At 37.9% G+C, this 23,282-nt stretch overlaps 1 long non-coding RNA gene across 4 annotated transcripts in view; it reads right to left on the bottom strand.

The window, feature by feature from the left end:
• LOC138422486 (uncharacterized) overlaps positions 1-23,282 on the bottom strand; it is a 208,776-nt gene that overhangs the window by 95,091 nt on the left and 90,403 nt on the right. For 3 of the 4 annotated variants that reach the window (XR_011249893.1, XR_011249890.1, XR_011249891.1), the window contains exon 3: positions 8,270-8,412. The exons of the other annotated variant lie outside the window; for it this stretch is intronic. This is a non-coding gene — a long non-coding RNA (uncharacterized lncRNA). The remainder of the gene's footprint in view (positions 1-8,269; positions 8,413-23,282) is intronic. 4 annotated transcript variants of the gene reach the window in all.

Raw genomic sequence — 23,282 nt, 5'->3', positions numbered from 1 at the left:
AGAAAGTAGGGAAAACCACTAGACCATTCAGATATGACCTAAATCAAATTCCTTATGATTATACAGTGCAAGTGAGAAATAGATTTAAGGGACTAGATCTGATAGAGTGCCTGATGAACTATGGATGGAGGTTCCTGACATTGTACAGGAGATAGGGATCAAGACCATCCCCATGGAAAAGAAATGCAAAAAGCAAAACGGCTGTTTGGGGAGGCTTTACAAATAGCTGTGAAAAGAAGAGAAGTGAAAAGCAAAGGAGAAAAGGAAAGATATAAGCATCTGAATGCAGAGTTCCAAAAATTAGCATGAGAGATAAGAAAGCCTTCCTCGGTGATCAATGCAAAGAAATAGAAGAAAACAACAGAATGGGAAAGACTAGAGATCTCTTCAAGAAAATTAAAGATACCAAGGGAACATTTCATGCAAAAATGGGCGCAATAAAGGACAGAAATGGTATGGACCTAACAGAAGCAGAAGATATTAAGAAGAGGTGGTAAGAAGAACTGTACATAAAAGATCTTCACAAACAAGATAATCACGATAGTGTGATCACTCACCTAGAGCCAGACATCCTGGAATGTGAGGTCAAGTGGGCCTTAGAAAGCATCACTACAAACAAAGTCAGTGGAGGTGATGGAATTCCAGTTGAGCTATTTCAAATCCTGAAAGATGATGCTGTGAAAGTGCTGCCCTCAAAATGCCAGCAAATTGGGAAAACTCAGCAGTGGTCACAGGACTAGAAAAGGTCAGTTTCCATTCCAATCCCAAAGAAAGGCAATGCCAAAGAATGCTCAAACTAACACACAATTGCACTCATCTCACACGCTAGTAAAGTAATGCTCAAAATTATCCAAGCCAGGCTTCAGCAATACATGAACTGTGAACTTCCAGATGTTCAAGCTGATTTTAGAAAAGGCAGAGGAAACAGAGATCAAATTGCCAACATCTGCTGGATCATGGAAAAAGCAAGAGAGTTCCAGAAAAACATCTATTTCTGCTTTATTGACTATGCCAAAGCCTTTGACTGTGTGGATCACAAGAAACTGTGGAAAATTCTGAAAGAGATGGGAACACCAGACCACCTGACCTGCCTCTTGAGAAACCTATATGCACGTCAGAAAGCAACAGTTAGAACTGGACATGGAACAACAGACTGGTTCCAAATAGGAAAAGGAGTACGTCAAGGCTGTATATTGTCACCCTGCTTATTTAACTTCTGTGCAGAGTACATCAAGAGAAACGCTGGGCTAGAAGAAGCACAAGCTGGAATCAAGATTGCTGGGAGAAATATCAATAACCTCAGATATGCAGATGACACCACCCTTATGGCAGAAAGTGAAGAGGAACTAAAAAGCCTCTTGATGAAAGTAAAAGAGGAGAGTGAAGAAGTTGGCTTAAAGCTCAACATTCAGAAAACAAAGATCTTGGCATCTGGTCCCAACACTTCATGGGAAATAGATGGGGAAACAGTGGAAACAGTGGCAGACTTTATTTTTCTGGGCTCCAAAATCACTGCAGATGGTGACTGCAGCCATGAAATTAAAAGACACTTACTCCTTGGAAGGAAAGTTATGACCAATTAGATAGTATATTGAAAAGCAGAGACATTACTTTGCCAACAAAGGTCCGTGTAGTCAAGGCTATGGTTTTTCCAGTGGTCATGTATGGATGTGAGAGTTGGACTGTGAAGAAAGCTGAGTGCCGAAGAATTGATGCTCTTGAAGTGTAATGTTGGAGAAAACTCTTGAGAGTCCCTTGGACTGCAAGGAGATCCATCCAGTCCATCCTAAAGGAGATCAGTCCTGGGTGTTCTTTGGAAGGACTGATACTAAAGCTTAAACTACATTACTTTGGCCACGTCATGTGAAGAGTTGACTCATTGGAAAGGACTCTGATGCTGGGATGGATTGGGGGCAGGAGGAGAAGGGGACAACAGAGGATGAGATGCTGGATGGCATCACTGACTCGATGGACATGAGTTTGGGTGAACTCCGGGAGATGGTGATGGACAGGGAGGACCGGCATGCTGCAGTTCATGGTGTTTCAGAGAGTCAGACATGACTGAGTGACTGATCTGAACTGAACTGAATAACAATAGTAATTTAGTTGATGAAAGTTGATGTTACTGAATGGTTGCAAAATTATCTGTCTTATTTTTATCGTGGTTATTTCTCTGACTTTGAGAAATTGGCCTCCCTGATGATCTGTGGGTAAAGACTCTGCCTGCAATAAAGGAGACCTGGGTTTGATCCCTGGGTGAGGAAGATCCCCTGGAGAAGGAAATGACAACCACTCCAGTAACTTTGCCTGGGAAATCCCATGGACAGAGGAACCTAGGGCGCTACAGTCCATGGGGTCACAAGATTCAGACATGACTTAGCAACTAAACTACCTAAGATGGCCAACCTCTTTAATATATATGTTCAGTTCAATTCAGTTCAGTCGCTCAGGTGCATCTGACTTTTTGCGACCCCATGAATCAGCATGCCAGGCCTCCTTGTCCATCACCATCTCCCAGAGTTCATTCAAACTCACGTCCATCGAGTCAGTGATGCCATCCAGCATCTCATCCTCTGTCGTCCCCTTCTCCTCCTGCCCCCAATCCCTCCCAGCTTCAGGGTCTTTTCCAATGAGTCAACTCTTCACATGAGGTGGCCAAACTACTGGAGTTTCAGCTTTAGCATCATTCCTTCCAAAGAAATTCCAGGGGTGATTTCCTTCAGAAAGGACTGGTTGGATCTCCTTGCAGACCAAGGGACTCTCAAGAGTCTTCTCCAACACCACAGTTCAAAAGCATCAATTCTTCGGCACTCAGCTTTCTTCACAGTCCAATTCTCACATCAATACATGACCCTGAAAAAACCATAGCCTTGACTACACGGACCTTTGTAGGCAAAGTAATGTCTCTGCTTTTCAATATGCTATCTAGGTTGGTCATAACCTTTCTTCCAAGGAGTAAGCATCTTTTAATTTCATGGCTGCAGTCATCATCTGCAGTGATTTTTGAGCCCAAAAATGTAAAGTCTGCCACTGTTTCCACTGTTTCCCCATCTATTTCCCATGAAGTGTTGGGACCAGTTGCCATGATCTTCGTTTTCTGAATGTTGAGCTTTAAGCCAACTTTTTCACTCTCTTCTTTCACTCTCATCAGGAGACTTTTTAGTTCCTCTTCACTTTCTGCCATAAGGGTGGTGTCATCTGCATATCTGAGGTTATTGATATTTCTCCCAGAAATCTTGATTCCAGCTTGTGCTTCTTCTAGCCCAGCGTTTCTCTTGATGTACTCTGCACAGAAGTTAAATAAGCAGGGTGACAATATACAGCCTTGACGTACTCCTTTTCCTATTTGGAACCAGTCTGTTGTTCCATGTCCAGTTCTAACTGTTGCTTTCTGACGTGCATACAGATTTCTCAAGAGGCAGGTCAGGTGGTCTGGTGTTCCCATCTCTTTCAGAATTTTCCACAGTTTCTTATGATCCACACAGTCAAAGGCTTTGGCATAGTCAATAAATCAGAAATAGATGTTTTTCTGGAACTCTCTTGCTTTTTCCATGATCCAGCAGATGTTGGCAATTTGATCTCTGTTTCCTCTGCCTTTTCTAAATCAGCTTGAACATCAGGGAGTTCACGGTTCACATATACATTTACTTGCACTTAATTATAGCTTATAAATTATAGAACTCCAAATATGGCATTTTCCAAAAGCACATTACAAAAGGATAGCATCAGGTGCTTCTGCCAAAGTATACAGGTCTTCACTTCTCATATTAATGAAGTAAATTAGAATTTAAAAAATTCTCTGGTCAGCAATGTATGAACACTAAAATACATGTCATTCCAGAAGATATAAGCTCTCTAAGCCATCTCTGCACTAGACCATTTGTTTGACAAACATTCACTGAGTGCAGTGTGTCTACCGGGCTCTGCTTAAAGAACTAGTAACAAAATAATTGATGACATGGTAAATTGATGCCCTTGAGAAGTCACTGACATTGTAGGTCAATTAAAAAATGCCACTGATGCTTGCATGTGTAAATGAGATTCAGTAAAGAAGATAGCGAAGAGAAAACAGGAAAAAGCAAGCAACATGACAAAAACAGAGTTCAACCCTCAAACCGACCAATTTATCATCACTGATGTGCACACTGAAAAAAAATCCAAAAGATATATTCATATATTACCACTAAAGAATACTATTCTCAGTTACTACCTTTAGCTGATTTTCTTTGAAATCTTTGTAATTATTGCACTCTTGAAACCCTGATCAAAGCCTAGTTTTGTCTTATTTTGTTTTCAATATATAGGAAATAACCAAATATCTAATTTTTTCATTACATTCTATGGAAAGCTATGGAATGTACCATATTCTTTTTTTCTGTCAGTGTTGAAGCAGATGCTCTCTTTTCAAAATTTTTACTCTTTATTTAGGTCACTTTATACTCTTAAAAGTTATTTATTGATTTATCATTCAAAGCACTTAGATCTAGCCAGGCAAATATATTTCTGTAATTATTTTAATTATTCAGTAATTTTCTATAATCATTTGCTAGGAATTCTGGCAAATAAATCAGAGTGATCAGCACATGTTTCTAATGGTGGAGGCAACAGCTAGGATCTCTCAGTGTAGAACTTCTCACCTTCCTCTTCTGCTCTGAACTGAATTGGCTACATGGCCTAGCTGGGTCTCTGTATTTATGTTGCATGTTTAACATGCAGATTGAAAGAATCAGGTGAACATATCATATTTATCTGATAAAATGTCAGAATAGTTTTCTATACTTAGATAACTAGGCCAGTGCTTCCTGTGAGAGACCCAGAGAACAATGGTAGGCCTTATAGGAAAGGCCACAGAAAAAATGCTGTCCTCACAGTGGAGAAGAAGGGTTTCCCGGAGGTGTTTCCTATTTCACAAATGCTTCAAACTATGTAGCTGTGATAAAATCATGATGCATTAAAAGTGTTTGAACATGCCAAGGTTAGTTTCCTCAAAAATATTTCACATGATAATTTTGAGAAAATGATTTAGATTTCCCTTCCCAGGGGTAAAATTTTACTTTATGAACAATTTGCTTGTTAATGAAATACAACATATTGTGTAAGATACTATTTGAGGCTTTTATTCTGTGGAGAAATATCTCTTTAGCAATAAGTACATTTTAAAATTATGATATAGTTATCTAGTAAAAAGCTTAAAAGACTATTTTCATATAAGCCAGCAAAATAACTTAACTATTAAGAAATGTTAACATTAAGCTTTCATTAATTATATCCCTCAATCTTAGGCAGTAGTCAAAATATTTTAAATTTACTACTTTTATTAGCAAGATCCTTAATTTTATAAATGACAAAACTCATCACTTGGATGGAATCAAGTGTTTTATTACACATAAACCGCTACAGAAAGTAAAGATCAACAGATAAAGTACCACAGTTCCTATATTAGAGCTAAATATAGACAAAATTAGAAAATGATATTAAACAAAATCTGTCTTAATATTTTATTTCTCTTTGGTGGCTATTTAAAACACCTTGTTGGTGTAGGAAATGTTACAATATGACAGTGGGTATGGTATAGATGTGTGTGTATGTTTTGAAAATTCTTGTTCATTTGGAAGGTTTAAATTTTTCATTGTGCTATGATGCTGTTTGTTTTTTTTTCCCCCCTTTGGATTTCTTGTATTCAATATCTGGTATTAATAAATTATTTATTTTCATATTCTCTTCATTTCTGAATGGAGAATCAGCCCATTCTATGTTTTACTAGCATGAAAAAAATATGATATACTTGATTTTCTGTTTCCTTCTTAGAGCTGAGCCCTCTTTTTCTGTCCTCTAATAATCACTCTTCCAAACCGAACTCATTTCTTTTTCTGAATTTACGTTCTTTCCAACCTCTCTGTACACCTTCCTAGACTTATTTTCATGCCAAATTTATCGTTGCTTGCTACATTTCAGAGGTTCTTAATATAAAAGACAGAAAAATGTAGAAAATATTAGTATGTGCAGATTTGGATAGTGGTATATTCCTTATCTGAGGTTTAATCTCTTAAAATATATTTATTTTGGGGAAACACAATGGAAACATACAAGAAAGTATTTTCTGATTTCTCTTACAGTGGTCTCAAGTGTGTCACTGAACATTCACCAGAGGCTTTCATTCCTGAACACCCGTATTTTCAAGTGGTTGGTAGTATTTGGAATGATCATTACTCAACTCTTTTTCAGTGAAAGTTTCATAAATATTATATAATTTTTCTTAGGAATTTATTTTACCCAAGGAGGGATCTGAATCTAACTTGGTTTTAGTATTCTATAGGCAATCATTTTTTTTAAGTGGTTAAAGTATTTATTGTTACCTTTCTTACTCACTTTTGACAACTTATTTATTTTCTTTTATGTTCCCATGCCTTTCACAATTCCAAGTAAAGGCTGTCCATTTCAAACTCAATGTTAATGGCACTCACTAGAGTTGCATAGGACATCGTGTATTGTCTTCAGGCCATCAGAGCTGACCCAAGTTCTAGTCTGATCATAAAAGGCTTTTTCATTTACACTTTTGATTATTAGTTCTGATAATTTTTATTTAATTTTTCCTGTTCTTCAATCACATCTTATATCGCTATGGTTAATTTTCTATGTTTCTAATTTACTCAAAATTTTCATTCCTGTTTTTTTTTTAAGATGCTGGAAATGCTTTGTAAGTCTATTTTATTATTGTTAATTTGAATTTCTTCAGTATAAGTATGCTGTTTATCTTTCCCAGTGAACATTATACTTGGCAATCATTTCTTATTGAATTTCATACTTTTCTTATCCAGGCCTGCCCTTGTTTAACAGAACTAAAGCTTTCTTTTATATTACTAAGAATAAGAAACAAATGTGTTTTACATTTTTTGTGTGTGTCATGAACTAAACTCATTTCAGGGCAGGATTTTCTTCTGAGTCATTACCGTTTTACTTCTCTTTCCCTATATCTCATAATGCCTTCTTATATACCCATTGACATTTTCTGTTAATTCCTGTTGGAACTTGATTTGGTAATATTTGTTCATGCCACAAGGATGGCTGATGCACCTTGTTTTAATGTCCTTCCCCTGGATCTTATTGCAAAAGAAGGAAATGATTCACACCCAGGGCTGGGAGAAAGTAAGGATGTGAGTTTTCCATACTTGTTCCACAGTAGTTTCCTGGATGCTGCAGAAGCCCCTGGTTGGTTTTAAACCACAAGACCAAGCATCATGTAACATAGGTAGCACACTAGTGCCCATATCATGGCATTTAGCAAACGTTAGCTTCCTTAGTAACCCCGCGGGCTTTTCAAATTGTTCAATGAATGCAAAGAAATCTGACTGCCAATGCAAGAGACATAAGAGATGTGGGTTTAGTCTCTGGGTCTAGAAGATCCCCTGGAGGATCCACTTCACTCCAGTATCTTTCCCTGGAGAATCCCATAGACAGAGGAGTCTGGTGGGCTACGGTCCATAGCATTGCAGAGTTGGACATGACTGAAATGACATAGCATGCTCTCAAAAACGGGTGAAAAATAAATTTCTATAGACCTATAGTAATGGTTCAGAGAACAATAAGAAGTAAGCCAGAGATGATTGATGCTGCTCCCAGGTGTATACCTCACAGGACTTATAGCTGTGACTAAAAGGCTTAAGGGCAACAAAAGCACAAAGTACTGGAGATTTTTCACTATTTGGCTTCCCATGTCAGTGTTAGCCAGAGGCAGTTAAGGTCACAAGCCTGGAGAATTAGTTGTGCAGACTTTCATGGCCAGAGGCCAATGTACAGACTGTCAGCGGAAGCTGGTAATGACTATTCCTAGTATATTTTGGTTAAGAGAAGTGTCAAATAAGTAAGAGAGGGGTGATTTTAAATTCTAACTGCTCTATATAAATATTAAATATGTAGACAAATCTGAAATATTTTCACTTCTTATTTCTCATTGCAAAGATATTAACTTGTCTTTCATTTCCAAATAGAATAAGGATTGCTTTATTTACAAATATAACAAAATGGAAAACCAAGAACAACTTTTCCTGCCAGTTCCTCTTACTCCTCCATCTTTCCTACCAGAAGTAAAGCATGCATAAAATGTCTGTCTCCAAGTTAATACCTTGGATCTCCTCCTCCAACAAAAAGCCAAGAGAGTGGACTACAGAAAAACAAAGAGTATATTTGAAGATCTAGCTAGAAGGAAGGAACAAAAGCTGCCCTTGGGAGAAGAGTGAGCACACAATGAAGAGTTTAAAAGCCATGGTACCTGAAGGAGGTGAAAGGACATTGTTAAGCCTGAAGTAGTTCCAGGACTTCCCCAGGTGGTCCAGGGGTTAACACTTCACTTTTCAGTGCAGGGGTGTGAGTTGCATCCCTGGCGGAGAAGCTCAGATCCCACATGGTGCATGACTGAAAAAACAGAACGCAGACAATAGAAGTAATATTGTAACAAATTCAACAAAGGCTTTAAAAAATGGTCCACATCAAAAATAAATAAATACAATAAATTTTCTTAAGAAAGGGGAAAAAAACTGAAGTAATTTCTAAATTACACAGGCACTCTTTCATAAACCCAGGGTGACCAATTAAAGGGGGTCTGACAGCATAAGGGCTTCATCAGTTAGACACTGAACTCTTCTACACAAAGACAGACAAAAATGTGTCCCAGAGATCCAGAGATTTCCTCCACGGTACTCATAGAGGTGAGAGTACACAGAAGATTGACCGACCTAGAAACTCATAGATCCCAGCAAGGAACATGTAGTTTGGATGTGCCCTAAGTAGGTTGCAGGTTCAACTCCAAACCAAAGACAAATCATGAGGTGGGGTCAAGAGGAATATTTAGGATTTGGTGGGAAAGCCTAGAAACTGAATGGAAAAAAAGTCAAACACACGTCTGAAGGTGCAGGAAAATATTTAACCAGAGGCAGAAAACCACCATGGAATAAAACCTACATAATTCTATTAAGAAAAGTTATGACCAACCTAGATAGCATATTCAAAAGTGGAGACATTACTTTGCCAACAAATATCTGCCTAGTCAAGGCTATAGTTTTCCCAGTGGTCATGTATGGATGTGAGAGTTGGACTGTGAAGAAAGCTGAGTGCCAAAGAATTGATGCTTTTGAACTGTGGTGTTGGAGAAGACTCTTGAAAGTCCCTGCAAGGAGATCCAACCAGTCCATTCTGAAGGAGATCAGTCCTGGGTGTTCTTTGGAAGGAATGATGCTAAAGCTGAAACTCCAGTACTTTGGCCACCTCATGCGAAGAGTTGACTCATTGGAAAAGACTCTGATGCTGGGAGGGATTGGGGGCAGGAGGAGAAGGGGACGACAGAGGATGAGATGGCTGGATGGCATCACCAACTCGATGGACGTGAGTTTGAGTGAACTCCAGGAGTAGGTGATGGTCAGGGAGGCCTGGTGTGCTGCGATTCATGGGGTCGCAAAGAGTCAGACACAACTGAGCAACTGAACTGAACTGAATTCTATTAATGGGCTCTCTCACTCAGAGCTAATTTTCATAGTCCACTCATGCATGCAATTGTTTGGGCTCCATGACATCTTAGCAATGACACACGAGATATTGATCACTTCGTCTAGATTTATCTCTGATGGGATCATCAAAAGGATATGAGAAATTTTAATAGGCATTAAGAAAATTCTCCTAAGCATTTAAACAACCTTTCTGACAAGGCATCTGTATGCATGTGTGTGTATATAGAATTCAACTCACTTAAGAGGATAAGTTAGAGGCATACCTTAGTCGTAAATATTGTGTGGTAGCACTAAAATGTCACAACTTGTACAGTGAAGATACACTTGTACAATGTGTACAACTTAAGGATACACATGCATAATTTGTACAACTTGAAAATAGTACCCAAATAAAATATAATTATGTAATGCAAGAATGCATGCTCAGTCATATTTGACTCTTTCTGACCCCATGGACTATAGCCCACTAGGTTCCTCTGTCCATGGGATTTTCCAGGCTGAAATACTGGAGTGTGTTGCCATTTCCTCCTCCAGGGGATCTTTCCTGACAAAGGGATCCAACCTGCGTCTCTTGTGTCTCCTGCATTGGCAGGCAGGTTCTTTACCACTGTGGCACCTGGGAAGCCCAATAATGTCATGTATACATGATTAATAACATTACTTAGCTTACTGCATACATTCAGGATACCAAGCTTTGTAATAGGCATTTTATAAGCATTTTCCATCAGGTTTATAATGATTTTTTAAAAACAGTTATTATTACTCCTGCTTTATCAATGGGGAAAATGAGGTTCATAGAGGAGATGTGATTGCTCTGGATAATGAAGATTGTAGGTAATAGAGCTGGGATTTTACATAGGCATTTCTGAATCTGAAACCCATGATTTCTTTACTACATTATAGCAGCATATCTAAGGAGTCACCTTAGTCCTCCAGACCTGTGGTAAGACATAAAATCTGTCCAGTTTTTTGCATTTCAAATATTGTTCCAGGGTACTCAAGAACACAATGGAAACTTGGAGAGAAGGAGCAGCATCTTAGTGGAGCTAGGAGAATTGTAAACACCCGTCACATCACACATCAAAAATAAAATGTTTTTTCAATTCAACCATTGGAGAACAGTTTAGCAATTGCTTCAGGGCTATACTTGGCAAAGTTCCCTCTAGGAATTCTTTCCCATGCTGTATTCACTTGAGAGAAATGGATAGATATTCATGGTGATGATGCTATTTCTGAGTTGGATCTGAGCTGACCACAGAGGTAACAGGGAATGTGTGGAAAAAGCTTTGTGTGATTAGGGCAGAAGGAGTCATCATATTTTCACTGGAAGCCACTTGTCTGTTGCTGACACTGCAGTAAAAGCAGAAACAGGCTTTATTTCTTAAGGAAGAAATCTAACATATAGAGCTGGACTGAAAGCAAGCACATGGAAACAAGGACAAATTTTTTTAAAAAATGAAGGAGAAGGACACACATCCTCCTCGAGAACACAGGAGGGAAAATTCTCACAGTAGATTTCAGCAGCTCCCTATAGTCCATCTATAGGCAAAGATATCTCAGAGAAGGGATATAAAATCAGTTGTGAGCAAAACAGTAGCCATGCAAGTCTTATTTCTACCAATGTCGCCTTCGGTTGCTATGACAGTATTTTGACTCCAATTCAGCTTCACGTTAGCCAAGAAGCTAATGGAAGCAGAGATGCCTACAGCTCCATTTTCTGACTAGATACTTTCTGTTTTTATTTTTTTCCAATGTAATTCACTGAATATTTTCTATTTCAGTTCAGTTCAGTCGCTCAGTCATGTCCGACTCTTTGTGACCCCATGAATTGCAGCACGCCAGGCCTCCCTGTCCATCACTAACTCTCGAGTTTACTCCAACTCATGTCCATCGAGTTGGTGATGCCATCCAGCCATCTCATCCTCTGTCGTCGTCTTCTCCTCCTGTCCCCAATCCCTCCCAGCATCAGCCTTAGCATCATTTTTTAAGTGAAAGTGAAGTCGCTCAGTCATGTCCGACGCTTCGTGACTCCGTAGACTGTAGCCCACCAGGCTCCTCTGTCCATGGGATTCTCCAGGCAAGAATACTGGAGTGGGTTGCCATTTCCTTCTCCAGGGGATCTTCCCAACCCAGGAATCGAACCCAGGTCTCCCGCATTGCAGGCAGATGCTTTAACCTCTGAGCCACCAGGCCCTTAGCATCATTCCTTCCAAAGAAATCCCAGGGCTGATATCCTACAGAATGGACTGGTTGGATCTCCTTGCAGTCCGAGGGACTCTCAAGGGTCTTCTCCAACACCACAGTTCAAAAGCATCAGTTCTTTGGCGCTCAGCTTTCTTCACAGTCCAACTCTCACATGCATACATGACCACTGGAAAAATCATAGCCTTGACTAGACAGACCTTAGTCAGCAAAGTAATGGCTCTGTTTTTGAATATGCTATCTAGGTTGGTCATAACTTTTCTTCCAAGGAGTAAGCGTCTTTTAATTTCATGGCTGCAGTCACCATCTGCAGTGATTTTGGAGCCCCCCAAAATAAAGTCTGACATTGTTTCCACTGTTTCCCCATCTATTTCCCATGAAGTGATGGGACCAGATGCCAAGATCTTCGTTTTCTGAATGTTGAGCTTTAAGCCAACTTTTTCACTCTCCTCTTTTCACTTTCATCAAGAGGCTTTTTAGTTCCTCTTCACTTTCTGCCATAAGGGTGTTGTCATCTGAATCAGTATAAATATTAAAGATTTATTAAATGTTAACCCAATGTGATTTGTTCAAAGTTTTAACCTTTCATATCCATTTGGATTCTTACATACAAAGTAAGGTGCTTGCTTACCATCAAATTAAAATACAAACATTAAAATTTAAACCACAATTTTCATACAAATATTGAAAGAACATGACAATTTTTTAAACTCAGTTAATGAGGAAATAAGTAAAGTGATAAAATAGGTTTTAAGAACATTTGAGGAATTGGGCATTTACAAGTACTTGTTTTAGAATAAGAATTAGAATAAGAATCTTATTAGAATAAGATTGTTAAATTTAAAATGAATCAATGGCATACAGAACAGTAAAACTATAACCTTTGGAATTCTCTTTCCAGTTGGACAGAAGTGTGCAAGTTGACATGTAACTGCTCAGTATGTGGGCTCTGAGCAATTAGAACACTGGTGTATTCACCTAGATAATTAAATAATCTTCCAGTGTGCCTTTAAAAAAAGCCCCAGTATGGTATGTACACTCTGCTGTCTTATTTCCAAGTTTTTGATAACTTTGCTAAACACTATAATTCAGTCTTTCTAGTTAGTGGCCATTTGCATATTTTATTTTCAAAATAGTATATAATAGACATTCTTTTTAAACTGACTAAAATTGGAATGTGTTTCTCAATATGTTCACTTTTATATTCTGAAGTGATTACTTATATTATCTGATTGTTCAAGATTGCATCTTGTACACTAATCATTAAAAAAACTGAAGCATTTGGGGTAAACATTGCTTTAAATTTAATTCAACTTGAATTATTACACTTTTCTAACCCAAGGGACATCAATATGTCCTTCTTGGGCTATGAAAGTAATTACTGTAAAACCTATAAAAACAAAATTTACTGATCCCACAATTTGATATACACACAGTCTGCCAGAATCTTTGATATATATGTAGATAACGTTGATATATATCTAAATATACATCCAAAATTCTGGTATACAATATGTGTGCTTGTATTAGTCACTCAGTTGTATCCAACTCTTTGTCCACCAGGCTTCTCTATCCATGGAATTCTCTAGGTAAGAATACTGACATCATACGTACATGTTATTTAGATATATGAGTATGATATATACATACATCAATTATACACATAAATTAGTTTTATATAAATTTAGGTGTTTAGTATAGTTCTATATATTTATATATCATCAGTTTTGTGTATTCATATAAGTTTAGTATAAAGATTTAGAATATTTACAAATATATAAACTTAGGAGTTTCATGCCATTATTTAATACTAATTATATATTTAACATTAACCTTCACTTTTGTCATTTTCTTTCATTCAAAATATTGTAACTCAAATGTAGCCAAGGATTTTCAACTATTAAAGCACAATATGTTCACAAAAATTACTTTGCAAAGGTAACTCCTCCTCTCATTGGTAAGTGTCTGTTTCTGTCATTTATGTCTATGGTGTTTAAGAAACAGAGAAAGAGATAATCCCTAGAGGTACTATCCATAATGAACATTTGACATGTTTCACATATCAGTTTCATTACTTTGTCAAGAACATTATTCTAAAACAATAGAATCCTGAAGAAAATCTCTTGCCTCTTTAAAGAGAATAGATTCTGAGACAAAAAGAGCACACAGAGAAGGAATAATAATCTTTATTTCTATTTTAAAAAGCAATTGTTTTCTCTTATCTCAAACTCACACGCATAGAAGGATGTGCTTCCATAAATAACTACTTTGTGTGTGTGTGTGTGTGTGTTTGGCTTACTTCTCTGTCTTTTTTTTTTTTTTAGTTTTTTATTTTTTTAATTTTAAAATCTTGAATTCTTACATGCGGTGATTTCTATATTTGTACTATTATCCTTTTATTCTTCCTGTTCAATTTATGAGAACTGAATAAACAAAAATCAAGTAAAAGTAAGGGAATTTTGTCTATCAATTTCCTAATTATTTCATATATATTTGCTTACATTTCAGGATAGACATGCCCATGGTTACCTCCTGAGAAAAATGGGAAATTTGCTTTAGGCTGTATATTGGCCAGTAGTCACAAGTTTAGATGAAAGGGGAGAAGGACTTTCCTGGTGGTCCAGTGGTTAAGACTTGGCACTTCCACTGCAGGAGCTGTGGGTTTGATGCCTAATTGGGGAAATAAGATCCCACATGCCACGTGGCCAAAAAAAAAAGAGAAAAAAGGATAAATGAGGGAGGAGGAAAGAGGAAGGAAAATGTTAGTTAATCTCTTATGCCCTGGTGGAATTCTTAGAAAGATGGAGAGAGGGTCAGCTGGGCAGGGAAGAACACTTTATGTTTGATTCATAACAAATTGCCCTTTGAAGGTTTTATAAAAATCAAAATTAAAAAGAAATGAAATAAACTAGATTAAATAAATTAGAGTTAGAGGTTTGCATGCTCTCCTATGGTTGGTGGAAAATTGCTTTTTCTAAGCAGTGCTGAGACTTTATTATAAGGTTGCAGAAAGCTCATTAGGCAAGACATTCTTGGAATCTCTTTTTGGTTTATAGCAATTAGCTGTTTGAATGCAGCCTTATTTTGTGTAGCAATTAACTTTGTGGAAAAATCCCCTGTCAAATTATCTTTGGACAGTATTCATGAAACTATTGGTGATTGTTTTTCTATAACTAAGTCTTTGTTATACTTTGGCCCTTGTTGTTACAAAATGGTTTTTCCACATAAAAGGGCCAATTTCTCATTGTTATTAAAGTAAAGTCAGAGACTAGAAGGATGGGGATTACAAATGCATTATATATACATTTCTCTCCCTCTGGTGGGTTAGCTATGAAAAGCAATGTGGTAATCTGACTGCCACAAATTATATTGTGACTTGTCATTTAAATACCACTCCCTATGCATGCTGTTTCTAGAAGAGGGAATCCAAAAAGTGTTCTTTTGAACACTGAGAATTTAATTCATATTCATGAATCCTCAAAAATTACTTCTAGGTTATTAAGATTGATTGAGCTTGATCCTCCCAAAGATGAGGGCCATACCTTCTAATTACTGAGACATTCAGTTATAAAAGAATTTCATTTAACTATCCATTTCCATATATTTCTTAATTTTGATCTGTCAATATGCAGCTATCGACTTTTATCTATCAGAGCTGATTCTGGAATGTCTATTCACAATATATTCATAGAACGTCTACCCATAACTACTCTGTGGTAGAGTAGTAACTACTCTACTCATAACTACTACTACTCAGCCTGTTTCTTTTCCTTTTACTCCCTTTGCAGTTATGACTCCCAGACAGGGACATGGCTAATACCACACTGAATCAGAGAAAGACATGCTGTGAGGTCATTTCCTTCCAATGGGAAGCAATGGAAAGCATACAGGTCCACTTCAAGTGAACTTCAGAAGGAAAAGGAAGACAGAAACAGAGCTAGGAAATAAGATCCCAGCAGTTTTTTCTTGCAGCCTTGTGAATCACCCTCGGGTAGCACGTATGGAACTAGGCAACATCTAGATAAAAATCATGAGGCATCTGTGGACATCGAAGCTATGGGCCTGTTTCTCAAACACCTTTTGTGTTGTACACCCCTTGAAGAAATCCAACAAGCCTAGACGAAAGTGGACAGATGAATCGGAAGCTGTTTTTGGTTCCTGTAGTCTGCAATGGGGTGAGGATTATTGGTGGTTGAAGTTCCTGCTTCTTTGGTGACAAAACGAGGAAATGCTAAAATGATAATAGATCAGTGGAGGATAGATGTAATGATGAAATCCAGTTTCAACAAAGATGATTTAAAAGACAAGGATGTCCCCCAAATAAATAGGTTTCTAGAATTATGCAGTGCAGCAGGGGATGTCTAAAGAGGACCCCAGAAGCAAAGAGGATCTTAAATAGAAAGCAACAAATTGAAAATCAGATTACATTTGGGTCTCCTTCCTCCCAGCTTTCCTGGTGGTTCAGTGGTGAAGAATCCATCTGTCAATGAAATAAAAACATTTTTGATCCTTGGGTCAGGAAGATTCCCTGGGGAAGGAAATGGCAACTCACTCAAGTATTCTTGCCTGAGAAATCCCTTTGGTGGGCTACAGTCCATGGGGTCGCAAGAGTTGGACATGACTTAGTGACTAAACAATTCCTTCCTCCATAAAATTATGAAAACTCCATCTACCTGAACACCATTTAACAGAAGAACATGGGGAAGCTGAGACTGTGTATTCAACACAATGCTCTGAAGGTTCAAATGAAATAAAATATGACAAATAATTTAATACACTTTTTCATGTATAAATATGGATCAATTTTTATCTTGACAATTTCACTCAAGTCCAAGACATTTCAGAAAGAAGATTGTAACTAAAAGAAATTTTCAAACTGAAAGAGGTCAAAATACTGGCACATTTAAGAAGGCTCTTTCCCTCCTCAGTCACTGCTTCTCAGTTATGTAGGGATCATGAGAAATGTTAAAGAAATTATAGAAATGACTAGAGCTAACTTTCTTTTCTCACCCAAATGATAGTAGATGTAAATTTGTGATCTCACATATATTAATAAATAATATATGTGAAAAGTTTGGAATTTTATGCATTTGGTAGAAGATAAAGAAGACACTTACTCCTTGGAAGACAAGTTATGACCAACCTAGATAGCATATTGAAAAGCAGAGACATTACTTTGCCAACAAAGGTCCATCTAGTCAAGGCTATCATTTTTTTCAGTGGTCATGTATGGATGTGAGAGTTGGACTGTGAAGAAAGCTGAGCACCGAAGAATTGATGCTTTTGAACTGTGGTGTTGGAGAAGACTCTTGAGAGTCCCTTAGACTGCAAGGAGATCCAACCAGTCCATTCTGAAGGAGATCAACCCTGGTTGTTCTTTGGAAGGAATGATGCTAAAGCTGAAACTCCAGTACTTTGGCCACCTCATGTGAAGAGTTGACTCACTGGAAAAGACTCTGATGCTTTCGAGGGATTGGGGGCAGGAGGAGAAGGGGACAACAGAGGATGAGATGGCTGGATGGTATCACTGACTCGATGGACGTGAGTCTGAGTGAACTCCAGAAATTGGTGATGGACAGGGAGGCCCGGCGTTCTGCGATTCATGGGGTCACAAAGAGTCAGACACACTGAGCGACTGAACTGAACTGAACTGAAAGGAAGAATTTTTTTTTATTTGAAAAATTTGTTTAAAAAAATTCTAAAAGCCAAATTAATATATTTCCATTGCAAAAAATTTAGAAATACAGAAATTCACACAGTGGTGGTGACTTAGTTGCTAAGTCATGTCTGACTCTTGCAACGCCAGGAACTGTGGCTTGTCAGGCTCCTCTGTCCATGGGATTTCCCAGGCAAGAAAACTGGAGTGGGGTGCCATTTCCTTTTTTAGGGGGTCTCCCTGACCCAGGGGTCAAACCTGGATCTCTTGCATTGCAGGCAGATTCTGTACTGATTGAACCACCAGGGAAACCTCAAAACTTCACATACAAGAAAATAATCAATGGATACATTGTGTTTTAATCTTATTTGGAATTGTGTGGATGAGGGAGAATACTATATTTTAGATAATTTAATAGTTAGAGCCACAAAATTACTGTCACTATTTTTTAGCTTTTCTTTATTCATATTTCAGGTAAATTTAGGCTCTATTTACACAAGCCAATAATCTGTTTTGAGCTATTTTTAAGACTTCCTTTGTGTCTTTGAAAGTGCTTTTTGACCATGAAAATTTATCCTCATCTCCATTCAGCTTAGCTTCTCTGTGATGAGTTAGTGCTGGATCTGCAGGTATTTCTATAAAGATGAAGTCATAAGAGTCATCACCTTCAGAGGAAGAGACTGGTTCTGTAGGTCATTCAACTACTTATTGGAAGAGCTAGAGTCACAGCTGCTGTCTCCTGACCACCTGTCTGTGCCCTTTTCAGCACGCAGTCCATTCAACAATTTCATGAAATATACTTTTCAAGCCCGACCTAAGTTAGAACTTTTGGTTTAGAAGGATAAGCCATTCTTATCTCTGACGATGCCTGAGAAAATCTATCATCTCTGCTGTTGCCTTCTGATGACAAGAGAAATCTGCTCTAAATTAGACCAAATGCACTGGTATGCACGCTTCTTTGAAAGGTCAAGCTGATCTCAGCAAAGCTCCCAGTAGAGAAGAACCAGAGGACAACACTTCATGTCCTCATTTCCTTAAACCGGGTTGGGCAGACAGTATAAGAGGCTTTGTTAGTAGCTGGGAGATTGTCCCAAGGGAAGGTTCCTCCCTCAAACATTCTTTTCCTCTATCGTCTCCAATTCTTTCTCCCTCTGCTCTCTTCCTAGAGCCTCCACACCACTGCACTTGAGCATCTTACTTTCACTAGAGATTATTACACGTCTCTATACTAACAGAGAGGAGGGCACAGCAACCGCTCCAGTATTCTTGCCTGGAGCACCCCATGGACAGAAGAGCCTAGTGGGCTACAGTCCATAGGGTCACAAAGAGTCATACATGACTGAAGTGACTTAACACACATACTAACAGAAGAAACTCTTAAATTCCAAAATGGCTCCTCCAAGAGAAACATGCGGGTTACAGGTGTTTTAATTCAACCCTCTGTAAAGAAATAAGTAGTTTTCAAGTATAGACAAATCTGGAAAGATTAAACAGATTATTTTTACTGGTATATATTAAACAGTGTACTCTCCTGCATATGCATTTAATACACATGTGAACATTTTCACATGATTTCTTAGATAATGTAACAAGTACCATAATGTATTGTTCTAATTAGAGGTTGAAAAATGGCTAATGATATGTATGTCCTTATTAAAAAGACCATCTTCTTCATAGAAAAGTGATGAGAGGTTAACAGTAGATCCTGTCTCAGTATTTCGGTTGTCTTTCTGAATAAATGGTATGCACTGATGTTTTTTTTTCACTGCCTTCATGTGAGGCAGTGCATGGTAGCAGCAGCACCATTAGCTGTTAATTTTATTCTGAATATCATCACACATGTAGTTCAATAAGCATATAAAAGGTAATTTTCTGGTCCTTAAATACAATATTTGCTTTAAAAAATCCAGTCACTGTTCTTTACCAAAATGCTCTAAACATTCAAATGAAATAAAATAAAACAAAAACAAAAAATAAATAAAAATAAAATAAAATAGTACTTTGATGTAATTTCCATGTATAAATTTACTTCAATTTTTGCCTTGAGAAATTTTAAATTAATATAGATTTAACTTATTAGTTATGCAAAAGCATTTTAATTGTCATGAAAGTTTCCCTGGTGATATTATATATATACATAAAACAACAGTGAAAATAATAGCAAGGGAGAGCAACAAACTCAAAACAACTTAAGCAAAAAGAAAAAGAGAAACAAGAGAAAAAAAAAAAGTATTCTTTGGCATAACTGGGAAAATCATCTTTAGCCTGACTAGACATGCAGACTTAAATAATGTCATCAGTATTCTATTAGCTTTCTTGGTGCTTAGCTCTGACCGTACGCTATCAGATTCAAGGCCAGTACAAACGGTCTTTCCAACAAAAACTCCACATTTCTCACTAGATGTTCTTGGCCTGTCTTGGTACTTGTATTGGTCACTGTGTCCCTGGAAACAAGTTAAGGCACAGACTCAGAGTAAGAAAATAGTGTTACCAAAGAAAGAAATTTGGAGTACTGTTACAAGAGGAAAGAAAGATGGATCATAGGAAGAAGACAATGCTGTTCATTCATTCATTTAATTATCATTTATTGTATGTCTATTATGAGTAAGACACAACTCTTGACACTGGGAACTAATCAGTGACAAGAACAAGAAAGCCCCCAGGTCCTCCAGACATTTTCATTTGTGTAAGAGGATGGAGAGTAAGCAAGCATTCAAATAATAATAGACTAGATGAGGCTAAGGTCCATGAAGAAAAGAGACCAGGGAGGACCACAGACCACATTAAGTTAAACAAAGTGGCAGAATTGTGGTGCTGGAAAAGATCTTGAGAGTCCCTTGGGCAGCAAGGAGATCAAACCAAGCAGTCCTGAAGGAAATCAACCCTGATTATTCATTGGAAGGACTGATGCTGATGCTGAAGCTGAAGCGTCAATACTCTGGCCACCTGATACAAAGGGCCGACTCACTGGAAAAGACCCTGCTTCTGGGAAAGACTGAGGGCAAGAGGAGAAGAGGGTGGCAGAGGATGAGATGGTTGGATGGCATCATCGACTCAATGGACATGAGTTTGAGCAAACTCCAGGGAGATTGTGAAGGACAGGGAAGCCTAGCATGTTTCAGTTCATGAGGTCACAAAGAGTTGGACACCACTTAGGGACTGAACAATAAGTATTATTCAGAGAAGAATTCACAATGATACTAAGTGTACAGTCTACTATTATTTTTCAGTTGTTAATTAAAATTACATTAATTCTAAAGTAGAAATATATTCTGCATGCTTGCTAAGTTGCTTCAGTTGTGTCCAACACTTTCTGACCTCATGGACTGTAGCCCACCAGGCTCCTCTGTCCATGGGATTCTCCAGGCAAGAATACTAAGAGTGGGTTGCCATGCCCTCCTCCAGGGAATCTTCCTGACCCAAGGATCAAACCCACATCTCTTATGTCTCCTGCATTGACAGATGGGGTCTTTACCAACAGTGCCACCTGGGAAGAAGAAATATGTTCTATTAAGCCTTCCTTGGTGGCTAAGATGGTAAAGAATCTGCCTGCAGTGCGGGAGACCCAGATTTGATCCCTGGATCAGGAAGATCTTCGGGAGAAGAGAATGGCAATCCATTCCAGTATTCTCGCCTAGGAAAGCCCATGGACAGACGACCTGGCAGGCTACAGTCCATGGAGTTGCAAAGAGTCAGACATGACTATGTGACTAACACTTTCACTTTTTAAACCTAAAACAAATGTTTGAATACATGAGATTTTTAGTAAATTATATAGATTTTACTTTGTGTATATATATATGTATATATATATATGTTTGAGTGAGACAGAATTTAATATGAGTCCATATAACAAAAATTTTATTATGAATTATATTTCTTATTAGTGAGTTACTTATAATAAACTATCTGTGGAGGCTAACTTGTCTTTGCTAGAGAATAATATAACCACCTTTACATGTATCAACTCTGTGACTTGCACCAAAGTGCTCTCCCAAAGAAGTAAATTTTCAAAATATTATTGGAGTTTAATTCCATTAAAAAGAAAAAAAATAGTAAATTCATTTGAAGACAAAAATAAAATGTTTAAACTTAATATTGTAAGCTTTAATAAATTTCCTTGGGAATTTTTAAATATTTTTGATTTGCTATAATGTTTTGAAAAGAATTAATCATGAAAATCCATATAACACTTAGAAAAGAATATATACTTTTCCTTTGCCTTCTTTTCCAATATGATTTGAAAGGGCACTTACACCTAGCATATAGAAGATGTTCAAAAAGTATCTGTTGAATGGCTGAATATTTGAACAGCTAAATCGTGGCCTCCAGTTAAATCATTCATGGAAAGATATCTTAAAGCCTCCATTGAAATGTTTTGTTTTTTTCTTTTTTTGTTTTCAGTTCTCATCTTAAATATCCAAATAGATCAGATATTCAGCTTACTGCTGCTGCTGCTGCTGCTAAGTCACTTCAGTCGTGTCCGACTTTGTGTGACCCCATAGACGGCAGCCCACCAGGCTCCCCCGTCCCTGGGATTCTCCAGGCAAGAACACTGGAGTGGGTTGCCATTTCCTTCTCCAATGAATGAAAGTGAAAAATGAAAGTGAAGTCGTTCAGTCGTGTCTGACTCTTAGCGACCCCCTGGACTGAAGCCTCCCAGGCTCCCACCCATGGGATTTTCCAGGCAAGAATACTGGAGTGGGTTGCCACTGCCTTCTCTGATTCAGCTTACTAAGAAGTAGATAATGTAACAAATGATCAAAATAGCATCATAGAATGAGTTAAGAAAATTTTACGATAATATTTTGTTCCTGGGATATTATTTTCATAGTGCTTTTATGGGACTAAAGTACATTTTTGGTACTTTAATATTACTATTAATTAATATTTACTGAGAATTTACTATACTGTCGTCTGTCCTTTACACACATTAAAATATAAAATCTTCATAAAACTTTAAGAGATGAGGAAATCAAGTTACCCAGGGGCTAAATAACTTCACAACTTATTGGGTGAAGTCTGGTACAAACCTAGAGAGTAGGGCTTGAGAGTCAGTGATATTACCATTTTTTAAAAGGCTTTGGCATAGTCAATAAAGCAGAAATAGATGTTTTTCTGGAACTCTCTTACTTTTTCCATGATCCAGCGGATGTTGGCAATTTGATCTCTGGTTCCTCTGCCTTTTCTAAAACCAGCTTGAACATCAGGAAGTTCACGGTTCACGTATTGCTGAAGCCTGGCTTGGAGAATTTTGAGCATTACTTTACTAGCGTGTGAGATGAGTGCAATTGTGTGGTAGTTTGAGCATTCTTTGGCATTGCCTTTCTTTGGAATTGGAATGAAAACTGACATTTTCCAATCCTGTGGCCACTGCTGAGTTTTCCAAATTTGCTGGCATGTCGAGTGCAGCAGTTTCACTGCATCCTCTTTCAGGATTTGAAATAGCTCAACTGAAATTCCATCACCTCCACTAGCTTTGTTCTTAGTGATGCTTTCTAAGGCCCACTTGACTTCACATTCCAGGATGTCTGGCTCTAGATGAGTGATCACACCATCGTGATTATCTGGGTCGTGAAGATCCTTTTTGTACAGTTCTTCTGTGTATTCTTGCCACCTCTTCTTAATATCTTCTGCTTCTGTTAGGTCCATACCATTGTTAGGTAGTTAGAATAGGAAACAGGAGTCCAAAATGGTGGTGGCTAAAAGACAAGGAAGGGAAAATAGGACAAAGGAAGATCAAAGGAAGGTCCGAGGACCAGAGTGAGGACCTCAGGTAGAACAAACAGCACTCCTGGCTAGCCCAGTTTATAGAGGGCAGGGCCAGGGTGGGGGAGGAACAAAAAGCATATAAAAAGAGGAGCCAAAGGGCCAGGCTGCTCTCTCTCCCATGCATTCCTGTGCTCTTCCTCTCTTCTCTTTGC

This window comes from Ovis canadensis, chromosome 17 (assembly GCF_042477335.2).
Source record: "Ovis canadensis isolate MfBH-ARS-UI-01 breed Bighorn chromosome 17, ARS-UI_OviCan_v2, whole genome shotgun sequence".
Classification (NCBI taxonomy): Eukaryota; Metazoa; Chordata; class Mammalia; order Artiodactyla; family Bovidae; genus Ovis; species Ovis canadensis.
Note: the sequence above shows the minus strand (reverse complement) of the source record. Positions and strands in the feature narration are given on the sequence as shown.